Source organism: Solanum lycopersicum, chromosome 11, assembly GCF_036512215.1.
Source record: "Solanum lycopersicum chromosome 11, SLM_r2.1".
Classification (NCBI taxonomy): Eukaryota; Viridiplantae; Streptophyta; class Magnoliopsida; order Solanales; family Solanaceae; genus Solanum; species Solanum lycopersicum.
Genome location: NC_090810.1, coordinates 34,402,637 through 34,421,074, shown reverse-complemented (window position 1 = coordinate 34,421,074; position 18,438 = coordinate 34,402,637).

Sequence of the window (18,438 nt, the reverse complement as noted above, 5' to 3'; positions counted from 1 at the left end):
ATTCAAGTATAAGTAGATTTTCATAGATAAGGTTATTCTTAACGTCAATACCACGGCATGTCATAACCACGACGGCCTCTCATGACTACGACGACCCGTCGCGAGGTCCACGGCGGCCCGTCGCAAGGTCCACGACGGCTCGTTGTGACCACGACGTCCCATCGCGAGGTCCGTCGACCCAACCGCGTTTTGACAGATTTCCTATAAACAAATTTTTGAAGCATTTTCTTTCAATTTTCAAAAGGAAATCTGATGGAATAGCAGTTTACCAAAAAATCTTTGAATTAAATCGTCTTGTTCAGCTCTCCAATGTTGAACAACGAAGCTGAGAGAAAAATCATCTTCTTCAGTTCATATTCATAGAAATCACAGTGCTCTTCGATTCTTCTTCAGCTCTCCCATTTTCTTCGTCGAGTCTTCTTCAGCTCTCCAATTTTCTTACGCTTGATGAATTTTTTTTTAAGCTTCAGTTCTTAAATCTTCAGCACTTCTCTTCATTCTTCAACGTCCTCTCTTCGATCTCCATCTTCTAATCTTCGATTTAAAGTTTTGGAAAAGAAAAATTGTGTGCTATTTCATACCTGTGTTGTGTTCTACTCTTCAGCTTTGGCCAAAAATAATGGGGGGAGTTGAAAATGTTGGAGGGAATCAAATATTTTAGTGAAATATTTGAAAATGTTCGAAGGAAACTATACGCAACACTTCTATAGTGTTGTTTTTACAATTATAAAAATAGGAGCCTTTAAAAGTGTGGCCATATATATACATAACTGTTTCCATTTATTTCATACTATTACAACGCTTATAAAGTGTAGTATATATAATTAAATGGTACACTTTATAAGTGTTGCCAATATTATCATTGAGAAAAGTTAAAAAATTAGGCTAGATATAAAAAGTTTTCAAAAAAAAATTTTAGGCAACATTTTTCAAGCGTTGCTCATATTTAGTGTAGCCGTAGGCCTAAAATGGTGTAGTGACATATAACCTTTATATAGGGATTTACATGCTCAAAAAAATAGTAACATCACCTAGATTCACAACAATAGAACAAGACAAGGCACAATTTATAAATTATGACAATGCCCATGCAAGGACTAATTCGATTTAGTGAAGGAACATGGGTTTATCATGCAACTGGATAAAAATCACGTTAAAAACAATACATTAACACCAATTACTCATGATTTAACTATTTAATACCTTTTGAGAAATAACCCATGTGTAGATTGAAGAAGAAGAGATTTTATCATATTTTGAAAACATTGAGATTAACTCTCTATATGGAAGGATAAGTAGATATGAAGTATACATGCTGTTCTTGAGCTTTTACAACAATGGAGGTTAGGTTTATAGAGAAAATTAGTTTTGGAGGGAAGATTCAATTTCATTGAATGGGGTTGGGAAAGGGTCGGTTAAGTAAATTAGAGTTAGGTTAGGACGTGGGGTGAATTTCCCGTTAAACCCGTAATAAAATACTGTACAAGACGCTAGTTACAGGTCACCATCGATTGCTAGTAGGTCTATTGACGGGCACTCTATAGCTACCGTGAATAGGTCCTTAGCCTGGTCTTTGGTTGATGCTTGACCAATACAAGTGTCCATCGATTATACCCAACCAAAGGTCCGTTTGTGAACAAACAGGGCATCGTTTGGCTAGTCGATTGACACTGCCAAGGCAGTGTCTCGACAGGCTTGTGTTCTTTTTGTTGGCCCTTTTGCAGGGCCCATTAGAAGTCTTCCCCAGACATTTCCAAATTAAATACAAACCTTACAAAGTTTTCGACCTCCCACATGAGTTTCACCCAAAACAAATACGCATAACACGTACAAACATGCTAGGCATGATCAAGAAACACATTGATCGTCTGAATGGCTATCTTTCGAAGGTCTTTGACGTTCTTGGATGTTTGACCTGCAAACTTCACAAAACTCTATATAATTCCTATAAATATTATTATAAAACATTTTACGACCTAATAAGACATGACATAAAATATATATAACCCATATAGACACATAAAGATCATAGGTGATTAGTCGTCAAACGCCTTGGTTGTCCCTTTACGTTTAACTTCCCAATAACCTCAAACATTGAAAACTGCCTCTAAACCATATTATAATTCATTTTATGACATTATAAACTGAATACAAAAATGTTATTCTCTAGACACCGTAACTATTTTTTGGGGTCCTTATAGTAATATACCAAGTATTGAGCATATCTACGCAACATGCTAAACTTCAAAGAATAATCCTAAACACTCATAATTCCTTGTTTAAGGTTAATGAAATCTTCAAATTTCACCTCCGTCCTCTCAAGGTGAAATTAATTCTCTAATAAAGACTCTTTAAACTCTTCCCACACTATAGGACCTCACTCAACCAACGTATTATCTGACTATTAAGTGTACAATACTTGAGCAATATCTCCCAATTTTTATGGATCAAACTCTCCTTTTTTTTTTCAAGATGTTACCCCCCATATTTATGTACGGGGGAACAACCAAAAGGTAATTTCCTTCACCTCCAATAGGGAATTTATTACCTTAGGGATGCACTTGATCATCTTTAGGAACTTGAACTTCTTGTGGAACTAGCCAACCTTGGAGAGCTTCCTCTTACACTCATCCTTTTTCCAACCTTCTAGAATCCATTATTTTTTTATTCATACTCCTATAAACACAAGATAATAGATTAGATAAGAAACATATAACCTCAACTCTATTGGCACGACAAAATTGATGACGAAAATAAAACTCTATCGTCCTATAGCCTCTCCCACGTTGATGTGTTACGACTCACAGTAATAAACAAGACTATACTAGATAACGATTTTTGAGACTTTTGATTCCTAAGACAATTTTTTAAACTTATGCTCGGATACCACATTTGTTAATATCCGAGATTACACCCTAGAAGATATGACATTTTCAACCCGCAACACGACGTACTTGACCTCTAGGAACTCTTGTACAAGCCCTATGACATCGTTCATTGAAAACATAAGGCATATGGCTAACACGTATTAAGTATAGTTTATAGTCTAAACATCCGGGTACGACCCCCCTTAAGAACAATAAAACAGTCCTTGATGAGGACCCTCGAACTTTGGCAAAAGCTTCCAAAAGGTAGTGTCTCATTAATATTGCAGGCGATCGCTCGTAGAACAATTGACGGGGCGTCGATGACTCTTGTCAATGGTCGCATATCTAAATTCCTTGTAAGACTATTTTTCACAACATCAGTAAAATTAGAAGGACAAATAGGACGGTTGGTCCCTAGGCTATAGTTTGACAATCGGAGGCGTCACTTGTTCTTTCATCTATGAACACATTGTTTTGCTGAACGTTTTTAAGTCAACATAACTAATTAGTTATATTGTAAGTTAATTAGTAAGGGGTTTAAGGAGTTCTAACTATGTGCTTTATTGACCTATATAAAGACCCTAACCTAATTAAACTATTTGAAGCCCTCATAATCCCTGAAACCAATTATTCTTCCTTCTATCTCCAAAGTAGAAGCACACCATAGAAATAAAGGTTAAGAGACTTGTAGGTCTAAGAAAGGTCATGTTTCTCCATAAATATTCATCAATCAAGAAGGTATGTGATTCTTTTCACCTTAGGGATCTCTTTCCCCAATGGGTTCCTCCAAATTGATTTGAAAAAGTTGAGTTCTAAGTAGGTTTTTTTCCAATACGAAATTGACCTTCTGAATTGCTATTTTTATTATAGATATTTGATATTATTATTTTATTAACATGAATTAAGATTCAATAATATTAAATTTTTGATATATTGGTTTAAATTGTACAAGATGACCTATTCCCCCTAACCCTAGGTTATGATGTTGAATTTAATTGTACAATATTTACTTAATTGGTATGGTTAGTGTGTGAATTACAATCATTTGTTTTTATTTTCTAATTAAGAGTAAATCGTGATATATTTTAATAGAAATTATTATATTTCTTGAGTAATTGACCTAGGTTGTTAAGTATGTTATGAACATGACCTATGTTTGTAAATATAGTCTATTAACAAGTGATGTATTGTTGTATAATGTTTTAATTCTTCTTGTTATTATGTTGGTAACTATTGTGTTATGATATTATACCATTTTTTGGTTGAATTGTACTTTTGATGATAAGACCTTGATGACGGTATTATGAAGGAGATTGAGTAAGTCTTGTGATCTCAATTCTTTACTTCAATTGTGGTTACTTATGATTACATAATAATGTTGTATTTAAGTGTAACTTATATTATTATTGATAAAGTTAGTATTATGTTGAATTTAAATGTATTGAACCGTTGATTGTGAATCGTTGGATAAATGTAAATGTTGTAAGGATGGTGATAACTTTTCAATATACCTTATTATGATGTAACTATGTGAATGTGCTATCCTCACTTGTATGAATCGTAGTGAAAGAACAATAATCATGAAATTATTATTGATCTATGATGATAATGATAATATAAGGGGTATACCCTATCACCTACACTAAGCTATGATGAAGGAACTAATGACATTTCAAAAGGGACCTCTATCTTAGATCCAAGTAAACTAGAGTGAGGAGTGTTCCTTCCCTCTGAGGGAATGTAGGATCACTAATGCACTCTTAAAATTTGAAACTATAAATCATGTAGAATAAAGATGGTCCCATATATATCTCCTAGTTCATAAATTATGCTACCCCTAAAGGAATACTAGGTAGTGGATCAACGTAATTTCTATGTTAATGTTTTGGAACTACCTTCTCAAGTAGTCCACCTTACTTCGGTGTAGGGTTCCATGACACCATATTCCACATTAGTTCATGTAGTCTATGTCGGTTAAGGCAAGATGTTCCCAAAAGGTAAAATGAAAAAAGAAACGAACTCTGACTAGGATTACTTAAGGGGTTTAACTTAGTCTATGTTGGGTTATGGGACTCTACCTATATATTCAACTAATTATCCTTGAGGGAAGTATTAGGAGGATGTTCTTATATATATATATATATTATAATGTACATTATATATATATATATATATATATATATATAATTATATATATTATAATGTACATATATATATATGTATGATGATCTTTCATGTTGCTGATAATATATGATGATTAGTTTCACGTATGAATATGTGCTTGGTCTCTATTGCTAAAGTAGTAAAATATGTATGTTTAATGATATGCTATGTGAAGTTAGACATTTGTTATGGTTCTTGTTGGGTTTAATTAATTGAGTAAGGTTATGTGGCTTTGCTTTGTCATTGTACTATTTTAATTAATGAGGGTTCATGAGAAATGGTCTTGCTTTGATTATTATGTTAGTAACTCTTATTCATACTTGTTGATGTTATGACTTGATGATAGAGTTCTCTTGATTAAGTGTTCAATTATGTTGAAATGTATGTTGACATGTTTAGAATTAAGGTTTTGGTCTTGTGAGGTGCATGGTATTGACTTAAGACAAATATATATTATTGACTTGTATTGGTTCTTTAATGTGCATAATGATTTCCAAAGGAAATTGCATGTTTTATTGAAATGTCCTTTTTTAAAATGATTTCATGTGCGTGTGTTTACGGTCCAATTATTATTAAAAGTGATGCGCTAACTCTATATTCTCACTTTTCGCCAGCATTTTAGGTTCCAACTATTGAAGGATTGTGACGACATTTGAAGGAAGACTTGGATTCTCACTCTCCATGTTGGGTAGGTCCTCACTACTTCGAGGACAATGCCATTTTCTTGCTTCGGATATTTATTAATCTTAAAGACAATATGTTCCTTTCCTTTCATTTTAGTACTAAAGATTCTATAGCCTATATGTGTCTTTTATGGTATTGATGTATGGGCTATGTCAAATTGTTATACTCTTGTTTAGATGGTTATGATATGACACATCCGGTTTTAAGACTATGTTATTTCTTATATATATATATATACATACATATATATATATATATATATGAGGTAATCTTCCTATACAAAGAGTCTATGTATACTCGATATGAATGGATATATCATGTGTATACGAGTGGTCTATGTAAACCTCATGATAGATAAAAGTTTTTTTTTTAAATTCTGCATTTTCACCTATGAATGTAATGAGGTAGGATAAGAGGCTAGTGTTAGTCCTCAAATAGGATGATGATGTTGGTTAAATAAAGGGTGTGGTCCTCGGAAGTGACACACATGTTGATTACTCAAGTAGAAATAGATAAAAAGTATAGCATTAGTACAATGTATGTACTAAGTATGACATACCACATATAATCATGAAAACAGACATTTGAGTCAAAACTTTCTCTTTTAGGTTAAGCATCATACACAGTTATCAGAACCTCATTTAAATATCAAACATCACCTTATTAGACGAATTCTATGTCATACTCAATTTATCACAATTTAGGTCAATTCACAATAACACTGCAATAATCTACTGAACACACAAAACAATTTTACAAAGTTATCTGTTGTCTTACTTAAGTAGGTCAAGAATAAATCGCCCATACACCATTTTCAATATTACATAAATGATCCTTAAGACTAACCAGGACAATAGTATTCCCAATCCATTGACAAACTCACTACCTTCAACTACTCTAACACTCACCAAAGTAAAATACGAAGAGAACGCTCATACATCCTCCTCAAGCCTACCTAAGTAATCCTCAAAGCTGCTCAAGCTACTTGTATTTTTAATTTTCATATATTTACTTAAGTCAATGTGTCCATTCACTCCTTTAGGAGACATTCAACACGTAAGTACATTCACATAATGGTCTTGAACAAAACCTAGGGACCCACCATCTTCAATGCCTAATTCTGCAATATCTATATAATATCCTATACTACCACTTAAACTTCATAAAACTTATATAACACTAGCATGTATGGCAAATGATCAGAATTAGCAATTATCGTTATAGACTATATTAGCCAATCATGGAATTTAGAGTCATGAACCTACTCCGAAAGCGGGTGTTCTACTTGCCAATGGTAAAACTAAGACCATCCCGTGTAGGCACATGGTTAAGAAATATGAATAGTTTATTTGTACTCTAGACTCACCTTTAACTAGATCTACTCCCCTTACCAAACTCATTCGGTTCTAGACTTTTTTTCTCGTTGAGTAATTCAATCAAGGAGTATATGAAAGGTTCCATATGCTATTCATAACAAAATCACATAACACCTTACAAAAATGTTCCCCTAGGGTTACCTTACAATTATTAAGAGGATAACTGAATGATATTCCTGAGGATGATTTCATGCCATTCCATCAAATCAACCCTAAGTTCATCATGCACAAGAAGGATACCATTACGGCTTTCGACTTAAAGGATATCACAACCTTTCTTCTATAAGGTTCCACATAAATAATGTTTTGTACTATATTCAATATTATATTCCATTAAACATATAAATTCATGACAAAGGGGGCTCTAACCCACCAAGTCAAGGATTAATTTTATCATTCTTTAAGCATCAAGTAAGGGACACAACTCCATCAAAACAAGACACACATACTTTACAGTATCACATTTAGCATATCATTCAATAGGCATATAGGAAAAACTAATTATACTTGGAAGTCATCCTACACACTTTTGTAGAAACATCAACATAACTCATCATAAGTCTCATATAACCATCAAGATGAAACATACTTCAGTAACAAGTAATACACATAAGAACTTTACTATTGCCTACTATGGAAACATATCATCAACTAGGAGGTCTCATTCTTTTACATTACAGAACACATAAGTTCTCACCAACTTAACGATACTCACACAATAAGGTTAATACATGATAATAGCATAACTTATAAAGTAATGTCGATAAGGCTACATTGTTTATCAATTGATAAAGTATTGTCGATGAGGCCACATATTTAAAAAATATAGCACATAAGCACCACAACTATAAGCGGATTATACCAATAATCATCATAATTAACCACTTACACAATATAAGATAGATCAAGTTAAGTCAGAATACCACCAATAGAATCTCACAACTTCAATTCATAATAAATTCAATTAACTAAATACTCAAAGACTCTTACCCATAGCCTTGATCACAAATTAACTCGAATAATGTCAATATAAAATGCATCCAAAGTCATATAATATAAATTTATCAATTTAGGAGACCCTTATAAAAATTCTAAAAAAATTCGTATATATATATATATATATACACACACACACAAATACACACACAAACACATACACACACACGCATATATATATATATATCCCAATATAATCTACATAAGAAATAATTAAAATACGACATTATTAAATCACCCATAATATGGTAAAAATAAGGACATCATGATTTGCATAGGTTCATGTATTTTTTTATCCAAATCATTAAATTAGGATTAATTTGGTGATATCTCATTGATTAAAAACATTTTAAGCAAGAATCCATCGCTAGATAACAAAATAAGAGAATTCATCTTTTTGATCATTTTTTAAATCATTGAAATTGACTGCTTTGATGGAAGGGAATCAAAAGATGATGAACGATGCCTCATTTCGATGAAAGTACCACAAAATTGTTGGAGAAAAACGTGGAGATCAGTGTTCTTCCTTGGAGCTTCAAAGGTTCATTAATGAAGGTTTTTGGAAAGAATAGATGCAGAATTTTGTTTTGGACTTGAGGGTATTTACATGAAGGGTAAATTAGTGTTTTAAATGGTGTAATAACAACCAATAATTAATCCCTAAAATACAATGTATACTCATGAACTTATAGGACTTTTAAACTAAGTCAAAACTAATTTTATATTTCCAAAATTATCATTGGAAAGCAAGTCCGTGATGCGGAGCTGTTCCAGAAAAATTTTAAAAATAAATTCCGAGTGAGTAGAGTGTTCATTATGTCCGCCAACGAAGAATTTGTCCTTGTGAGGAACAAGTATGACATGCATACATGTTCCTTTCGGGAAAAAATTCTTCTACCTTGGGCAGCTTCATCGGCCTATGTTTGGCTCCTCCTCAAGGACCCTTTGGCTGGTCCTCACGGTTTAGTTCTCCTATATTTCACTCATTACATGTAAGGGTATGCGTAGGAAACATTTCATTCAATTTTACACTAAAACAGTACCTTGAAACTCAACTACAAAGCATTAAGAAACACTTGTTCAACTGCTATAGTTTATGGACGTCTTGGACATTAAAACTCAACATGCACATATATGGAACATCATAAGTTAACCCAACATGATTTTATCCATCTAAATAAGCAAACTAAAGAAACACTTATGAAATTCCACGAATAGAAGCGCATAACCCTATCAAAAGCTAAATATTACATTAAGTCACTTACTTTGTACATATGGCATAACCTCATGATTCATCATAACATTCTTACTTTATAAGATCATATATATTGATATATGTAAACGATAGTCAATTTAATCATAAAAGAACGCTTATAAGAGAATCCCTTAGGATCCCATATCTGCAATGTGCAAAACAAGTTTTATACCCTCCCTTTCACTATGTAGAATCCTTAAGACAAGACATAATAAGATTTCACATACTTAACATTTTCATTTACTTTAAATATAGTGTAAGAATTTCAATAACCAACATGAGACCATGTGATCTAGGATGTACCGTGAATTTACAATACATTCAATGCTTTTTCCTTAAGATTGTTTGTGTGTCTAGATAATTTTTATTGATTTTTAAATATGTTTTTACATTTTTTTTGCATGAAAGGTTACAAAACAAAAACATAGAAGGAATCTGAGATTTAGTGCAGACGTGACAAACGAAGGCCATCGACGTCCTGTCGTTCCATCAACTAAGCGAAATGGTAACCGTCGACTGAAATTCCGGGCATCTGGAGAACGTGGAAATCTATTAAAGTATGGTGCTAAGGGAGGATCGACGGTCCATCGATTGATTGATTAACCATCCTATTATATCACCAATTGTATAAGAGATGGTCCCACTACATGAAGTCGAAGAATGTTTGAGTATGGACTGACGGAAAGCATCAACAGACTGTAGATGCATCAACGGACAATTTTGTATGTCCTTCAATTGATTCAGAGACAATGCAACCTAAAGGAGAAAAAAGATGCTAAGTGTGGAGATGGAAGAAGTCGACAGTCCATATGTAAAAGTTCATCGATTTTAGATGCGTTTTTGGACTACTTTCCTTATTTTAATTCATTCTAATTTACGAAAATATTTTCTATAAATATAGTATCAAACCTCATTTTTAGTGTTGGATTCTACTACTATTACTGTTAGATTGTCTTGTGATATTGGGTTTTTACATGTTTGGCATTAATTCAAATTTCTTGATTTGGTTTTAAGTAATTCCTTGTTGTTTCAAGTTTAATTTCTAGATTTTTTTTGAATATGTCAAGCTAAGTTCAGGATTTATTATTTATCCACTATGAATTGTGTTCTTCTATGCATGGGTAACTAAATCCTTAACTTGGGTTGTGGGAAGCACAGTTGATTAAAAAAGTAGACCTAGCTTAAAAACAATTCCCAAATAGGTTATTACATGCATTAATAATTCTTTATCCTAGAAGTCCTTTTAATGAGTGCACGCGTTAGAACATGCCTTATTCATACTTGCCGGATCAAGGAGGTGGTTAATAGGAAATGAATTATTAGCATATATTTAGTGGGATACTATCTAAGAGACTAATTTCGATTGGTGCAAAGTAATAACTAAATCATACATCAAATATGATGCATAATATGAAGTAAAGGTTAGAGTTAATATCTTGGATACAGGTAAATGGACTAAGATAAAGGGTAAAATTCTATAAATGCCGAACCAAGGATTTAGAGATACCGAACCTATCACTTTTCATGCCAAATAGTAGGGAAGAGTTTTTATATCTGGGAATATGGGATAATGAACTTGTGGGGAACACCTACACCCTAGTTTCTCTCACAAATTGATAAACATTAAAGATTTACTCCTGTTAAATTGATTTACCTAGAGATATGAAAATACTTTTGTTTCACCCCCCCCTTTAATTATCTATTTTCGGAATGGACTTGACTAAATAGAAGTAATAAAAATTGAAGTTAAGTCTAAACCATTTTCCTTAGTGTATCGAACGAGCATACTAGTTGGGTTCTTTACTTGATACGGCCAAATATACTTCTTTAGGGAATTAAATTTAAGAATATCAACTTTTGGCGCTGCTACTAGGGTTATCGGGTCTTAGACTAACCTTAATAACATTACTCAAATTTAGTCAACAATTTCCTAATTTTAAATTTTCTTTTGTTTTCTTTCTCTAAGGTCTAGCTCTAGTGTATGCAAAGTACACTGAGTCAAGTAGAACCACTACTTCCATTTGATCCTGAACTGAACCTCACAGTTTTAAGAATGAATAATCAATAGGAAATTGCTAATATAGGTGATGGAATAATCTATCATCTCCCACCACAAGTTGATGCTTATAATCAAGTGGTTGCAGAAAATGTTACTGATGATATTTGGAGGATGCAACCTCGCATCCACCGCCCTCTAGAGTTGTATAGGGGCAACATCAACATCATTAATTCTTATGCACTCTTTCCTACCTCCTCACAGTAGGGGCACACGTTCGTGTAACTAGTATATTTATATAGATGGTCACTACATGGGGTTAATTTGCAGGGCTACCATGTTAGTATCCCTATGCTAACATAGCAAACTGTTGTCGGTGTGCTAGAGTTGTGTGGGGAGGCTAGACATAGACATGAACGTCATCAGGTTGATTGTATTCCCTCTATCACTGATGAAAGATGCTGCAATTTGGTTTAATAAGTTGGCCTATAAATCTTTTTACACCTAGGATCAGTTCAGGAATGTGTTCCTAGCACGGTAGTACTATGGTGTCCAAAAACCTCAACAACAAAGATAGAGTGAAAAACTTTATGGCACTACCTAGGGAGTCGGTAAGTATCTCTTGGGAAAGATTTATTGCATTCGTGAGATGGTCCCAAACCACTACATTGATGATGAGTTATTGAAAAAGTACTTCTATCGGGGACAACATGATAATAATTCAGATGTTCTAAACATTATTGTGGGTATTTCTTATAATTAGTGCACATATGCAGAGACCTCAGAGTACTTGGAGAAAATCTCTCCCAACAATAAATCTTGGAGTACTATAAAGTCGAACACTTGGCGAAACACCTTTGCTTTGCAAGCTACATACAATCCGGCAGAAGATGAGATTCATGAAGAGATTGATTCAATGAGAACTAAGCTTGACTAGGTAATGAAACATGTAACTGGAGATGCAGAGAACGTAAATGAGGTGAATTAATTAATTAAATCACAAACACTAGTAGATGACTACTATTATGAAGAGGATACATATGCAATGAATGATCAGACTGGAGATTTATGATGAAATGCCCAATGCTCCATTAAAGATAATATGCATAAAGGTCAAGGATATCAAGGTCAGAACTAAGGAAATTACAACAGAGAGGGCCAGTATGTGCGAGATGGAAACTATAATCTTGACATCGTCCATCGGGGTAATTATGGTTACAGAAATGATCGAAGTGGGCCCTATGTTCAACCTCAAAATTAAGAAGTTGCTCCTAGGTATGGTGGTGATAGTATGGTATGAGTTAAAGAGATGTGCTAGAAGATGATGAGAAGGTTTGATGCTAGTGATGAGCACGCCAAGGAATTGAGATGTGATTTGGCTAATATAGGGCAAAAGGTAGATTAACATATAGTCTCGATTAAGCATCTTGAGTAACAAATGACCCAAATACCTACTACAATGAACCCACTATAATCGGTCCCTATTCCTAGAAATACTATTAAAAATCCTAAAAATGATGGATATTGCATGGCAATCATATCTTAATGAGGTAAGCAAACTACTTATCCACCTATGCCGTCTTTGGTAGAAGATGAGATGAGAAAAGATAAAGAGGTGGTCATAACTAGTGTTTAATTGGTGAACAAAGCGGTGAAAAAAACTGAGGTACCCCAGAATGTGGTCTCCATTCCTAGACCGCCACCACCATAACCTTAGAGACTGGTGAAGAAGGTTGAGTATAGGAAAAAGCGGCATTTTGTCACTATTTTGGAGCAGCATTCTAACAATGTCCCTTTAATAGAATCTTTGGAGAAAATGCCTAGTTATTCCAAGTTCATGAAGGATATGATTACAAAAAAGAGATCGGTAAATTTTGAGGATTATGACTGAATGCAGCATTGTAGTTCTATTGCTACAAGTTCTCTTGGGAAAAAGAAGGACGAAACAAGCGCTTTCATTATTGTATGTACCATAGGATTATTACGTTTTACCAAAGCACGATGTGATTTATGTGCAAACATAAATATCATTCATCTTTCAATTTATAAGAAATTGGGTTTGGGTCATTAAAAAACCATAACAATGCTGTTACTGATAAACGATCAAATAGTGAAGAGGCCCATTGGATACTCCATGATGTGATTGTGAAAGTGTATGAAATTTGATTCATCTATACAGAGAAAATTAATAAGTACCATGACCAAAAGATTGAAAAGCGAGAACTTGTGGTAGGAGACTGATATACCGTGGTTTCACGTTATAATTAATACTTTATCCTTAAGTTTAGTGTGTCCGAAAGTCTTTTTGTGCTAATTTTTATATAAGTTTCTCTTTGTTTTGCAGGAAATCTGTCCAAAGCTGAATATGGAGATTTTGAGCGATGAAATGCAGAAGAGACAACCTAAAGACCTTATGACAGTCCGTTGGTACTTACGACAGCCCGTAGGTGGCAGCGTTGTGTAGCTGCTAAAGGAAGATGGGGAAGTATGACCAAGTGAGGGGATACGAAGCTTGTTACGGTCAATTGTGTCTATGATGGTTCGTCCTACAGGTTCGTCATAAAGTTCAGAGAAGTGATCCAACTACCCAAATTCCAAGAGTTGAAGTGTTTTGGAACGAAGACCCTCGACGGACCATTGTGCCTATGATGGTCCGTCATACTTGCCATCGAGGGTGGTGAAGAGAACAACAGAAGAAATTGCATAAGTATGGGATGACCGAGTCCATGACGGTCCGTCGTAACCACGACGATCCATCGCGAGGTCCGTCGACCCAGCCACGTTTTTGCAGATTTCCATCAATTAGAATCCTTGTTTAATTAGTTTTTTTTTTATAAATATTTCGAAAAACCTTGTTTTTGAGGTTAGACTCTTAGATTGTTAGACACCAGATAGTTGGGACTCTATTAGGTTAGACTCTTAGATTGTAAAATTCCTTATTAGTAAATATTATATTGTGAGATTCTTGATAATCATTGGACTTTTTGTGAGATTATTGATTACTTTGAGATTCTTGCAAGGGAATATTAGTGATTAATCAAGAAAACTTTTGGATTTTACTCTTTCTCATTGAAGTAAGTACATGAACTCTTATTTAATATATTTTAATATTGTGTTTAAGGCCATGAGTAACTAAACTCCATCACTAGGGTTGTGGGAACCATAGGCAAATAATGAGATAAACCCTAACTAAAATAACAATTCTAGAATAGTGTCTTGCATGTATTAATAATTATTTCGCATAGAAGTCCTTTTAACGGATGGCCAACGTTAGAACTCGCCTTAATGCTACTTTCCGAAACAAGGAGGTAGATAATAGGATAAGAATTATTAACATAGATTTAGTGTATACTATCTAATAGGCAAATATTGATTGGTCCGAGGTAATAACTTAGTCAAATATAAAATACGATGCTTAATATGAGGTATGGATAAGGGTTAGGATAGCAACACACGAGCCTCACCAAGGTGCGGAGTGACATTTTCTAGATGCTTGACTAAGGATTTAGAAATACATAACTTATCACTTTGCATGCAAGATACTACGAAAGAATTGTTATAGTTAGAGTTATCAAGTTTTGAACCTATGGGGAACACTTAAAACCTAGTTACGTTGATTAGTTGATTAAAATCCAATATTTAAAGTTGTGAAGTGTCTCTGTCAAGATTGTTAATTTATTTTACTCATTTAGAAATAGAAACCCCCCTTTATTGTTTTAACTATCCAAGGAAGTCATTGACCAAACAATAGTAATAACAGGTTGAAGTAAAGTCTAACTATTTTCCTCCTGGGAACGATCCCAACCTCACCTGTTGGGTTATTTACTTGACATGACCTCTTTACTTCTTATTTGAGAAGTATGTTTGAGCGTATCAAATTTTGGCGCAGCTGCCGGGGAATCTAGCTTTTAGATTAACTTGAACTTATTACTATAGTTAAGTTGATATTTTCTTGATTTTACTTTGTTTTATTGTTTTTTATTTCTTTTCAAAACTATCTTAGTTGTATGCCAAATACAAGGGGAGGAAGAGAACCCTTGTTTCCCTACGATCACGAGTTAGAGCGTACACTGCGCAATATGAATCGAAACTTGGGAACAAATGATGAGGATCTGAACCAGAACATCCCAGCTCCGGTTTATGTTCATGGTCAGATGTTACCCGATGCTCCGGGTGAACATCAACAGAGGGGACAAAATCCCGTTCCATGGCCCCAAGCATCCTACAGAGGGTATGATAACATAGCAGACTCGGATGGGCCACATGTCTTGCCCCCTCTACCCACAGGCCACACCTCTATGGTAATTAGTAGCCTGATGCAAATGCTCACTGCCAGAGGTTTGTTTTCAGGGCTACCTTCTGAGGATCCACATGCCCATATAGCTAAGGTAAGGGAAGTGTGTAAAAGTTGTGTGGGGAGCCCATATTTGGATCTTGATGTAATAGGGCTCAGAATGTTTCGTCTCTCACTTACGGGAGAGGCTGCGATATGGTTCACTGAGCTCCTATACAACTCTATCTTCACTTGGAACCAATTAAGAGATGTCTTCTTAGCACGCTACTATCCGGTCTCCAAGAAACTAAACCACAAAGACTGAGTGAACAACTTTGTGGCACTGCCAGGAGAGTCAGTTACTAGTTCTTGGTATAGATTCACCTCATTGTTGAGAAGTGTTCCAAATCATTGTATAGATGATGAGTCGGTGAAGGAATATTTCTATCGCGGACTGGATGATAACAATAAAGCGGTGTTGGACACTATAGCAGGTGGATCTTATGGGGAGTTTCCTTATGCTCAGATTGTTGAAAAATTAGAGAAAATCTCACGGAATAACAAAGCTTGGAGTACTAGGAAGTCTAATACTGGGAGAAATACCTTCGCAGTGCAGTGCACTGACAACCTAGCCATAGATGAGATTCGGGAAGAAATAGCTCAGATTAGAACAGAGCTTGGGTTGGTACTAAAACATGTCACAGGGGGTGCAGAAAAGATAAATGTAGTCAACTACTTGTATAAAGCACCACCTCCTAATGATGAGTGCTATTATGCGGAGGACACTTATGAAGTGAATGATCATATGGGGGGTTTCCGACCAAGCGCCCAAGGCTCAAATCAGGATAACTGGCGCCAAGGTCAAGGGAACCAAGGTCGGAAATATGGTAACGACAACCGTGAGGGTCATTATGTCCGAGATGGAAACTACAACCGTGATAACAACATTAACAGGGGTAACTATGCTAATAGAAACAACAGGAATGGACCCTATGTCCCTCCTCAATATTGTGAAGTTACTCCTAGGGATGGTGGAGATACTATGGCGCGAGTTGAGGATATGTTGCACAAAATGATGAGGAAGTTCGATGCTAGTGATGAGCACATTAAAGAGTTGAGGTGTGATTTAGCTAGTATTGGGCAAAAAGTTGATACACATGCAATTTTGATTTTTTGCATATCGATTTGAAAATGGCCCAATTATCTGCGACAATGAACACACGGCAACCGGGCACTCTTCCTAGCAACACTGTCCAAAATCCAAAGAATCATGCACACTGTATGGCAATCACTACTCAGGGTGGTAAGCAAACCATTGACCCACCTATGCCATCTACTGAGGAAAACATAAGAAAGGATAATGATAATGTGGTAAAAGGTAGTGGTTAAGTAGAGGAAAGTAATGGAAAAGATGTAGAAGTACCTATCAAGGTAATTCCCATGCCTAAGACACCACCACCTTTCGCTCAGAGATTAGTGAAAAAGACATTGGATGGTAAATACCAGCGTTTCATAACAATGTTGAAGCAACTTTCTATCAATGTCCCTTTGGTAGAAGCTCTAGAACAAATGCCCGGTTATGCAAAATTTATGAAAGATCTGGTCACCAAGAAAAGATCGGTCACTTTTTCGGATGATGATAGACTGCAGCATTGTAGTGATATTGCTACAAGATCCCTCGTACAAAAGAAAGAAGATCCGGGTGCGTGCACTATTCCTTGTACAGTTGGGTCAATACATTTTGCGAAAGCATTATGTGATCTGGGGGAAGCATAAATCTCATGCCCCTCTCAATTTACAAGTAGTTGGGTTTGGGGGATCCAAAACCCACTGCGATGCGGCTACTAATGGCTGATCGGATAGTGAAACGGCCTATAGGGATACTCCATTATGTGCTAGTAATAGTGGAGTCATTCATCTTTCCGGTTGATTTTGTTATTCTTGATTCTGAGGTTGATTTTGAAGTACTTATTATTCTTTGGAGGCCATTCCTTGCTACAGGTAGATCCTTATTTTATATGGAGAAGGGACAGATGCCATTTTGGTTGAATAATGAAGAAGCAACCTTCAACATTTGTAGGACCATGAGGCAGAGCTGTGAGCTTCAATCGGTATCTGCGATACCTCACAATGAAAAGATGAAGAAGGAGACTTAAAAGAAAAATGCAAAACAAGAGTTTATGGTTGGGGATTTGGTGCTTGTACATTGTTCTGGGGTGCCTTGTCTTCCGGGCAAGCTCAAGTCCAAATAGACTGGCCCTTACTTGATTACCCAAGTATTCCCTCATGGAGCAATTTAGTTAGAAGACAAGGAGGGAGTGCGGTTTAAGAGGAATAGAGATAGAATAAAACTCTATTTTGGGCATAAAGCATCGAGGAATAAAATGATAGAGGCATACCATCTTGATGAAGTTTGAGTAATCAAGGGTCCCTAGTCCTTTTAGTAATGGTAGCATTTTTCTACTAAAGGGTTTTTAAATTTGCAGGCACATCACTAGGAAATTCTGTTGAAAACTACTCTGCAGCAGTCACAGACGGATACGTCGACGGACCGTTGCGCCTGCGACGTGTCGTCGTATGCCTCCGTCGTACCAAGTACGTCTTTCAGTTATTTTCATAAAAGGGCATACACGACGGAACCAACGATGGGTCGTCACAACATCGATGGACCGTCGTCGGGGAACCGTCGCGTGATAAATGATTCATACACGACCTGACCCGGCTGGAGTCTTCTTCAAAATTAGACCATTTAAACCCCCCAACTCTTCATTTCACCCCATTCATTCATTATTCCTACCACTTCCCTCTCTTTTCAACTTCCATATTCT